We start from the raw sequence: 11,501 nt of genomic DNA, 5'->3' as shown, positions 1-11,501 counted from the left end.
TGGGGATGCCCCGGAAGGCATCCCATCTTTCTTCAACAAGTATCCGTATGTTTTCGGTTTCATTTCGTTCATGTGACATGTGCAAATCTTGGAGCGTCTTTTGCTTTTAGTTTCATTTTTATTTTATGCACCATGCTGGTATGAGATAGTCCATGGTTGATTTATAGAATGCTCATTGCATTTCACTTATATCTTTTGAGTATGGCTTTATAGAATGCTTCATGTGCTTCACTTATATCATTTGAAGTTTGGATTGCCTACTTCTCTTCACATAGAAAACCGCTGTTTGAAGAATGATCTTTTTCTTCACTTATATTTGTTAGAGCATGGTCTTTTGTAGAAATAATTAAACTCTCATGATTCACTTATATCTATTTAGAGAGTCAATAGGAATTGGTCAATTGCATGGTTAGTCATAAAATCCTACATAAAACTTATGGATCACTGAATATGATATGTTTGATTCCTTGCAATAGTTTTGCGATATAGAGATGGAATATGTGGGAGGTACTAGTAAATGGTTGTGTTTAGTAAGAATATTGGTGTTAAGGTTTGTGATTCCCGAAGCATGCACGTAGTCTCTCGTTATGCTATGAAGTTGGAGCATGATTTATTACTGATTGTCTTCCTTATGAGTGGCGGTCTGGAACGAGCGATGGTATTTTCCTACCAATCTACCCCCTAGGGGCATGCGTAGTAGTACTTTGCTTCGAGGGCTAATAAACTTTTGCAATAAGTACATGAGTTCTTTATGACTAATGTGAGCCCATGGATTATACACACTCTTACCTATCCGCAATTTTCTAGCCTCTACGGTACCGTGCATTGCCCTTTCTCACATTGAGATGTGGTGCAAAATTCGCAGGTATCCAAACCCCGTGATATGATACGCTCTATCACACATAAGCCTTATTATATCTTCCTCAAAATAGCCACCGTACCTACCTATTATGGCTTTCCATGGCCATTCCGAGATATATTGCCATGAAACTTCCACCGCTTCCGTTTGATGACTTGAGCATTCATTGTCATATTGCTTTGCATGATCATATAGCTGACATAGTAGTTGTGTCTCAGCCACCATTCATCATTTTTCATACATGTTATGCTAGATCATTGCACATCCTGGTACATGCTAGAGGCATTCATATAGAGTCATACTTTGTCATTGGTACCGAGTTGTAATTTTTATTTCTTTTGAGTTATAAGTAAATACAAGTGTGATGATCATCATTATTTATTTTTAGAGAAGTGCCCCAGTGAGGAAAGGATGATGGAGACTATGATTCGCCCACAAGTCGGGGTGAGACTCCGAACAATGAGAGAAAAAGAAAAAGAAAAGAAAGAAAAGAAAGTAAAAAAGAAAAAAACAAAGAGAGAAGGGGCATTGTTAGTATCCTTTACCACACTTGTGCCTCAAAGTAGCACCATGTTTTTCATATGGAGAGTCTCCTATGTTGTCACTTTCATACACTAGTGGGAATTTTTCATTACAGGATTAGATGCACACCCACTTAGTTTTCATATTGAACTTTCATACACTTATAGCTCTTAGTGCATTCGTTGCATGACAATCCCTACTCCTCACGTTGATATCAATTGATGGGTATCTCCATAGCCCGTTGGTTAGCCGTGTCGATGTGAGACTTTCTTACTTTTTTGTCTTCTCTATATTTACCCCTATCATCATACACTATTCCACCCATAGTGTTGTATCCATGGCTTGCGCTCATGTATTGCATGAGGGTTGAAAAAGCTTAAGCGTGTTAAAAAGTATGAACCAATTGCTCGGCTTGTCATTGGGGTTGTGCATGATAAATACTTTGTGTTAAGAAGACAGAGCATGACAAGACTATATGATTTTGTAGGGATAGCTTTCTTTAGCGTTGATATTTTGAAAGACATGACTGTTTGTTGGGATGCCTGAGTATTGATATCTTTATGTCAAATTATAGACTATTGCTTTGAATCACTTATGTCTCAATATTCATGCCATAACTATACATATGATCAAGTTTATGTTAGGTAGCATTCCACATCAAAAATTATCTTTTTTTATGATTTACCTACTCGAGGATGAGCAGGAATTAAGCTTGGGGATGCTGATACGTCTCCGTCGTATCTATAATTTTTTGATTGTTTCATGCCAATATTATACAACTTTTACATACTTTTGGCAACTTTTTATATGATTTATTGGACTAACCTATTGATCCAGTGCCCAGTGCCAGTTCCTCTTTTTTGCATGTTTTTTGTATCACAGAGTATCCATATCAACCGAATCCAAATGCAATAAAATTTCAAGGAGAATTATTTTGGAATATATGTGCTTTTTAGGAGGTGGAATCAACACAAACGGGGGCCCACAGAGCCCACAACCCACCAGGGCGCGCCAGATACCCCTGGCACGCCTAGGTGTCTTGTTCCCTCCTCGAACGTCGGTTGGAACTTGAAACTAAAAAACTCGATTGCAAGATCTAAAGATATACCTTCAAGCACTCATCTCCCCGGCAACGGCGCCAGAAAAGAGCTTGATGTCTACTACACAACCTTCTTCTTGTAGACGTCGTTGGGCCTCCAAGTGCAGAGGTTTGTAGGACAGTAGCAAATTTCCCTCAAGTGGATGACCTAAGGTTTATCAATCCATAGGAGGCGTAGGATGAAGATGGTCTCTCTCAAGTAACCCTGCAACCAAATAACAAAGAGTCTCTTGTGTCCCCAACACACCCAATACAATGGTAAATTGTATAGGTGCACTAGTTTGGTGAAGAGATGGTGATACAAGTGCAATATGGATAGTAGATAATGGTTTTTGTAATCTGAAAATATAAAAACAGCAAGGTAACGAATAATAAAAGTGAGCGTAAACGGTATTGCAATGTGTGAAAATAAGGCCTAGGGTTCCTACTTTCGCTATTGTAAGTTCTCTCAACAATAATAACATAATTGGATCACATAACTATCCCTCAACATGCAACAAAGAGTCACTCCAAAGTCACTAATAGCGGAGAACGAACGAAGAGATTATGGTAGGGTACGAAACCACCTCAAAGTTATTCTTTCCAATCAATCCGTTGGGCTATTCCTATAAGTGTCACAAACAGCCCTAGAGTTCGTACTAGAATAACACCTTAAGACACACATCAACCAAAACCCTAATGTCACCTAGATACTCCAATGTCACCTCAAGTATCCGTGGGTATGATTATACGATATGCATCACACAATCTCAGATTCATCTATTCAACCAACACATAGAACCTCAAAGAGTGCCCCAAAGTTCTACCAGAGAATCACGACGAAAACTTGTGCCAACCCCTATGCATAGGTTCATGGGCGAAACCCGGAAGTTGATCACCAAAACATACATCAAGTGAATCACGTGATATCCCATTGTCACCACAGATACGCACGGCAAGACATACATCAAGTGTTCTCAAATCTTTAAAGACTCAATCCGATAAGATTACTTCAAAGGGGAAACTCAATTCATTACAAGAGAGAAGAGGGGGAGGAGAAACATAAGATCCAACTATAATAGCAAAGCTTGCAATACATCAAGATCGTGCCAAATCAAGAACACGAGAGAGAGAGAGAGAGAGAGAGAGAGAGAGAGAGAGAGAGAGAGAGAGATCAAACACGTAGCTACTGGTACATACCCTCAGCCCCGAGGGAGAACTACTCCCTCCTCGTCATGGAGAGCACCGGGATGATGAAGATGGCCATCGGAGAGGGATTGCCCCCTCCGGCAGGGTGCCGGAACGGGTCTAGATTGGCTTTCGGTGGCTATGGAGGCTTCTGGCGGTGGAACTCCCGATCTAATCTCTGTTCTGGAAGTTTTACGATACGTAGGTATATATGGGTGAAAGGAGTACGTCGATGGACCGAAGGGGGGGCCACGAGGCAGTGGGGCGCGCCCCCTACCCTCATGAGCACCTCCTTCATCTTATGACGTAGGGTCCAAGTCTATCCGGTAGGTTTCCTTCCAAAAATAACTTCTCCAGTTCATTTCGTTCCGTTTCGACTCCGTTTGATATTCCTTTTCTTCGAAACACTGAAATAGGCATAAAACAGCAAATCTGGGCTGGGCCTCCGGTTAATAGGTTAGTCTCAAAAGTAATATAAAAGTGGATAATAAAGCCCAATATTGCCCAAAACAGTAGATAATATAGCATGGAGCAATAAAAAATTATAGATACGTTAGAGACGTATCAAGCATCCCCAAGCTTAATTCCTGCTTGTCCTCGAGTGGGTAAATGATAAAAAAGATAATTTTTGTTGTGGAATGCTAGTTGGCATAATTTCAATGTAATTCTTACTACTTGTGATATGAATATTCAGATCCAAAAGATTCAAGGCAAAAGTTCATTTTGACATAAAAATAATAATACTTCAAGCATACTAACTAAGCAATTATGTCTTCTCAAAATAACATGGCCAAAGAAAGTTCATCCCTACAAAATCATATAGTTTAGTCATGCTCCATTTTTGTCACACAAGAATGCTCTCATCATGCACAACCCCAATGACAAGCCAAGCAATTGTGTCATACTTTAATAATCTCAAACTTATAAACCTTCACGCAATACATGAGCGCGAGCCATGGATATAGCACTATGGGTGGAATAGAATATGATGATGGGGGTTATGTGGAGAAGACAAAAAAGGAGAAAGTCTCACATCAACGAGGCTAATCAATGGGCTATGGAGATGCCCATCGATTGATGTTAATGCGAGGAGTAGGGATTGCCATGCAACGGATGCACTAGAGCTATAAATGTATGAAAGCTCAACAAAAGAAACTAAGTGGGTGTGCATCCAACTTGCTTGCTCACGAAGACCTAGGGCACTTGAGGAGGACCATTATTGGAATATACAAGCCAAGTTCTATAATGAAAGATTCCCACTAGTATATGAAAATGACAAAACAAGAGACTCTCTATATGAAGAACATGGTGCTACTTTGAAGCACAAGTGTGGAAAAAGGATAGTAGCATTGCCCCTTTTTATTTTCTCCTTTTTTTATTTTATTTTTTATATATATATTTTTGGGCCTTTTTTTTCTTTGGCCTTTCTCTTTTTTTGGGACAATGCTCTATTGAATGATGATCATCACACTTCCATTTATTTACAACTCAATCATTACAACTCGATACTAGAACAAGATATGACTCTATATGAATGCCTTCGGCGGTGTACCGGGACAATGAATCAAGAGTGACATGTATGAAAGAATTATGAACGGTGGCTTTGCCACGAATACTATGTCAACTACATAATCATGCTAAGCAATATGACAATGATGAATGTGTCATGAAGAACGGGATGGTGGAAAGTTGCATGGCAATATGTCTCGGAATGGCTATGGAAATGCCATAATAGGTAGGTATGGTGGCTGTTTTGAGGAAGATATAAGGAGGTTTATGTGTGAAAGAGCGTATCATATCACGAGGTTTGGATGCACCGGCGAAGTTTGCACCAACTCTCGATGTGAGAAAGGGCAATGCACGGTACCGTAGAGGCTAGCAATGATGGAAGGGTGAGAGTGCGTATAATCTATGGACTCAACATTAGTCATAAAGAACTCATATACTTATTGCAAAAATCTACAAGCCATCAAAAACCAAAGTACTACGCGCATGCTCCTAGGGGGATAGATTGGTAGGAAAATACCATCGCTCGTCCCCGACCGCCACTCATAAGGAGGACAATCAAATAACACCTCATGTTTCAAATTTGTTACATAACATTTACCATACGTGCATGCTACGGGACTTGCAAACTTCAACACAAGTATTTCTCAAATTCACAACTACTCAACTAGCACAACTTTGATATCACTACCTCCATATCTCAAAACAATCATCAATCATCAAACTTCTCTTAGTATTCATCACACTCATAAGAATTCTTACAAATCTTTTATGCTTAGCATATTAGGATTTTAAGCAAATTACCATGCTATTTAAGACTCTCAAAATAATATAAGTGAAGCATGAGAGTTCATCTATTTCTTAAAAATAATACTACCACCATGCTCTAGAAGATATAAGTGAAGCACTAGAGCAAACAACAAACTACTCCGAAAGATATAAGTGAAGATCAATGAGTAGTCAAATAATTATGCAACTATGTGAAGATTCTCCCATTTAATAATTTCAGATCTTGGTATTTTATTCAAACAACAAGCAAAGCAAAATAAAATTACATTCTAAGAATGGCAAACATCATGTGAAGAAGCAAAAACTTAGGATCAACCGAAACTAACCGATAATTGTTGAAGAAGAAAGGTGGGATGCCAACCGGGCATCCCCAAGCTTAGACGCTTGAGACTTCTTGAAATATTATCTTGGGGTGCCTTGGGCATCTCCAAGCTTGAGCTTTTGTGTCTCCTTAATTCCTCTCATATCACGGTCTCCCTAAATCTCAAAAGCTTCATCCACACAAAACTCAATAAGGACTCGTGAGATAAGTTAGTATAAACCATTGCAAAAACCTTATCATACTCTACTGTAGCAAACCACTAAAATTATTATTCAACATTGCATACTAAATTCCTCTGCATATTTAATAGTCCTATCCTCAAATAGAATCACTAAATAAGCAAACATATGCAAAAAAATGCAAACATAACAGCAATCTGCCTAAACAGGACAGTCTGTAAAGAATGCAGCAACATCCATACTTCCCTAGCTCCAAAAATTATGAAAGAAAATTCCCACTGTAGTAAATTTATCAGAGCTTAATATGCAAAAGGTTTCAACATTTTATCACATTCTGACTTTTCTAGGGAATTATTGCAATATCGGTAAACTTTCTGTTTTTAAACAGAGACATGTATACTTGTAACATAGGTATAGTAAAGGCTATCAATGCCACTTTTATTGAAATAAAAGATGCAAAACATTGTTCTAAATAACAGAAAGCAAATCCTACCAAAATAAATTGACGCTCCAAGCAAAACACATATCATGTGGCGAATAAAAATATAGCTCCAAGTAAAGTTGCCGATGGAAGTGGACGAAAGAGGGGATGCCTTCCGGGGCATCCCCAAGCTTAGGCTCTTGGATATCCTTGAATATTACCTTGGGGTGCCTTGGGCATCCCCAAGCTTAGGCTCTTGCCACTCCTTATTCCATAGTCCATCGAATCCTTACCCAAAAATTGAAAACTTCACAACACAAAACATAACAGAAAACTCATAAGCTCCGTTAGCGAAAACACACACCACTTCAAGGTACTGTAATGAAATCATTCTTTATTTATATTGGTATTAACCCTACTTTATTCCAACTTCTCTATGGTTTATAAAATATTTTACTAGCCTTAGATTCATCAAAATAAGCAAACAACACACGAAAATCAGAATCTGTCAAAAACAGAACAGTCTGTAGTAATCTGGATCAAATGTATACTTCTGGAACTCATAAAATTCTCAAATAAATTTCTGGAACTGAGGAATTTATCTATTAATCATGTAAAAAAGAATTAACTAAATAGCACTTTCCAAATAAAAATGGCAGTAATTCTCGTGAGCGGTAAAGTTTCTGTTTTTTTACAGCATGATCATAAAGACTTCACCCAAGTCTTCCCAAAGGTTCTACTTGGCACAAACACTAATTAAAAGCATAAAACCACATCTAAACAGAGGCTAGATGAATTATTTATTACTAAACAGGAACAAAAATCAAGGAACAAAAATAAAGTTGGGTTGCCTCCCAACAAGCGCTATCGTTTAACGCCCCTAGCTAGGCATGATGATTTCAACGATGCTCACATAAAAGATAAGAATTGAAACATAAAGAGAGCATCATGAAGAATATGACTAACACATCTAAGTCTAACATGCTTCCTATGCATAGGGATTTTGTGAGCAAAAAACTTGTGGGAACAAGAATCAACTTGCATAGGAAGGTAAAACAAGCATAACGTCAAAAATTTAAGCACATAGAGAGGAAACTTGATATTATTGCAATTCCTACAAGCATATGTTCCTCCCTCATAATAATTTTCAGTAGCATCATGAATTAATTCAACAATATAACCAGCACCTAAAGCATTCTTTTCATGATCTATAAGCTTAGAAATTTTATTACTCTCCACATAAGAAAATTTCTTCTCATGAATAATAGTGGGAGCAAACTCAACAAAATAACTATCATGTGATTGAAAATTAAGATCAAGATGACAAGTTTCATGGTTATTATTATTCTTTAAAGCATACGTGTCATCACAATAATCATCATAGATAGGAGGCATGCTTTCATCATAGTAAATTTGCTCATCAAAGCTTGGGGGACAAAAAATATCATCTTCATCAAACATAGCTTCCCCAAGCTTGTGGCTTTGCATATCATTAGCATCATGGATATTCAAGGAATTCATACTAACAACATTGCAATCATTCTCATCATTCAAATATTTAGTGCCAAACATTCTAATGCATTCTTCTTCTAGCACTTTGGCACAATTTTCCTTTCCATCATACTCACGAAAGATATTAAAAAGATGAAGCGCATGAGACAAACTTAATTCCATTTTTTGTAGTTTTCTTTTATAAACTAAACTAGTGGTAAAACAAGAAACTAAAAGACTTGATTGCAAGATCTAAAGATATACCTTCAAGCACTCACCTCCCCGACAACAGCGCCAGAAAAGAGCTTGATGTCTACTACACAACCTTCTTCTTGTAGACGTTGTTGGGACTCCAAGTGCAGAGGTTTGTAGGAAAGTAGCAAATTTCCCTCAAGTGGATGACCTAAGGTTTATCAATCCGTAGGAGGCGTAGGATGAAGATGGTCTCTCTCAAGTAACCCTGCAACCAAATAACAAAGAGTCTCTTGTGTCCCGAACACACCCAATACAATGGTAAATTGTATAGGTGCACTAGTTCGGTGAAGAGATGGTGATACAAGTGCAATATGGATAGTAGATAATGGTTTTGTAATCTGAAAATATAAAAACAGCAAGGTAATGAATGATAAAAGTGAGCGTAAACGGTATTGCAATGTGTGAAAATAAGGCCTAGGGTTCATACTTTCGCTAGTGTAAGTTCTCTCAACAATAATAACATAACTGGATCACATAACTATCCCTCAGCATGCAACAAAGAGTCACTCCAAAGTCACTAATAGAGGAGAACGAATGAATAGATTATGGTAGGGTACGAAACCACCTCAAAGTTATTCTTTCCAATCAATCTGTTGGGCTATTCCTATAAGTGTCACAAACAGCCCTAGAGTTCGTACTAGAATAACACCTTAAGACACACATCAACCAAAACCCTAATATCACCTAGATACTCCAATGTCACCTCAAGTATCCATGGGTATGATTATACGATATGCATCACACAATCTCAGATTCATCTATTCAACCAACACATAGAACCTCAAAGAGTGCCCCAAAGTTCTACCGGAGAATCACGACGAAAACGTGTGCCAACCCCTATGCATAGGTTCATGGGCAGAACCCGCAAGTTGATCACCAAAACATACATCAAGTGAATCACGTGATATCCCATTGTCACCACAGATACGCACGGCAAGACATACATGAAGTGTTCTAAAATCTTTAAAGACTCAATCCGATAAGATTACTTCAAAGGGGAAACTCAATTCATTACAAGAGAGAAGAGGGGGAGGAGAAACATAAGATCCAACTATAATAGCAAAGCTCATGATACATCAAGATCGTGCCAAATCAAGAACATGAGAGAGAGAGAGAGATCAAACACATAGCTACTGGTACATACCCTCAGCCCCGAGGGAGAACTACTCCCTCCTCGTCATGGAGAGCACTGGGATGATGAAGATGGCCACCGAAGAGGGATTGCCCCCTCCGGCAGGGTGCCGGAACGGGTGTAGATTGGCTTTCGGTGGCTACGGAGGCTTCTGGCGGCGGAACTCCCGATCTAATCTCTGTTCTGGAAGTTTTACGATACGTAGGTATATATGTGTGAAAGGAGTACGTCGGTGGACCGAAGGGGGGGCCACGAGGCAGGGGGGCGCACCCCAGGGGGGTGGGCGCGCCCCTACCCTCATGAGCACCTCCTTCACCTTCTGACGTAGGGTCCAAGTCTATCCGGTAGGTTTCCTTCCAAAAATAACTTCTCTAGTTGATTTCGTTCCGTTTCGACTCCGTTTGATATTCCTTTTCTTCGAAACACTGAAATAGGCATAAAACAACAAATCTGGGCTGGGCCTCCGGTTAATAGGTTAGTCCCAAAAGTAATATAAAAGTGGATAATAAAGCCCAATATTGCCCAAAACAGTAGATAATATAGCATGGAGCAATCAAAAATTATAGATACGTTGGAGACGTATCAGAACTCTACTTCGGGCACAAGGTAGCTTATATCCTGAAAAAAATCATGTTAAAATCTCAGCGCAATCGGAGTTACGGATCTCCCAGAATATAAAAAACGTTTTTCGGCCAGATCTGGGAATGCGAAACAGAAGAGAACAGAGAGGGAGATCCAATCTCGGTGTGGCTCCCGCCCCTCCGGTGCCATGGAGGCCATGGACCAAAGGGGGAAACCTCCTTCCATCTAGGGGGGGGGGTGCAAGGAAGAAGGAGGAGGGGGGCTCTCTCCCCCTCGCTTCTGGTGGCGCCGGAGTGCCACTGGGGCAACGATCGGGACGGCGATCTACATCAACAATCTTGCTACTGTCAACACCATCTTTCTCCCCCTCTATGCAGCGGTGTAACACCTCTTCTCCCCACTGTAATCTCTACTTAAACATGGTGATCAACTTCATATATTATTCCCCAATGATCTATGGCTATCCTATGATGTTTGAGTAGATCCGTTTTGTCCTATGGGTTAATCGTGATCTTGGTTGTATGATTGTATATTTTATTTATGGTGCTGTCCTACGGTGCCCTCCGTCTCGTGCAAATGTGAGGGAGCCCCGCTGTAGGGTGTTGCAATATGTTCATGATTTGCTTATGGTGGATTGCGAGAGTGACAGAAACTTAAACCCGAGTAGGTGGGTTATTGTGTATGGGAGTAAAGAGGACTTGATACTTAATGCTATGGTTGGGTTTCATGACCTTAATGATCTTTAGCAGTTGCAGATGCTTGCTAGAGTTCCAATCGTAAGTGCATATGATCCAAGTAGAGAAAGTATGTTAGCCCATGCCTCTCCCTCATATAAAATTGCAAGGATGATTACTGGTACTTGTTATCGATTACCTAGGGACAAATAACTTTCTTGTTGACACAAACCCTTTTACTAAACACCTAACTTTTGTTATCTTGGAAAGTTCTCATAGTTTTATTCTTCAAAAAATAGTTCTAGCATCAAACCTACAAAATAGTTTCATACTTGTTTCTGGTAAAGCAGACCTCAACTGTGCGTAGAGTTGTATCGGTGGTCGATAGAACTTGAGGGGATATTTGTTCAGCCTTTAGCTCCTCGTTGGGTTCAACACTCTTATTTATCAAAGAAGGCTATAAATGATCCCATATACTTGTAGGTTATCAGGCGGCAGCGGCG

Source organism: Triticum aestivum, chromosome 4A (assembly GCF_018294505.1).
Source record: "Triticum aestivum cultivar Chinese Spring chromosome 4A, IWGSC CS RefSeq v2.1, whole genome shotgun sequence".
In the NCBI taxonomy this organism is placed as follows: domain Eukaryota; kingdom Viridiplantae; phylum Streptophyta; class Magnoliopsida; order Poales; family Poaceae; genus Triticum; species Triticum aestivum.
Note: the sequence above shows the minus strand (reverse complement) of the source record.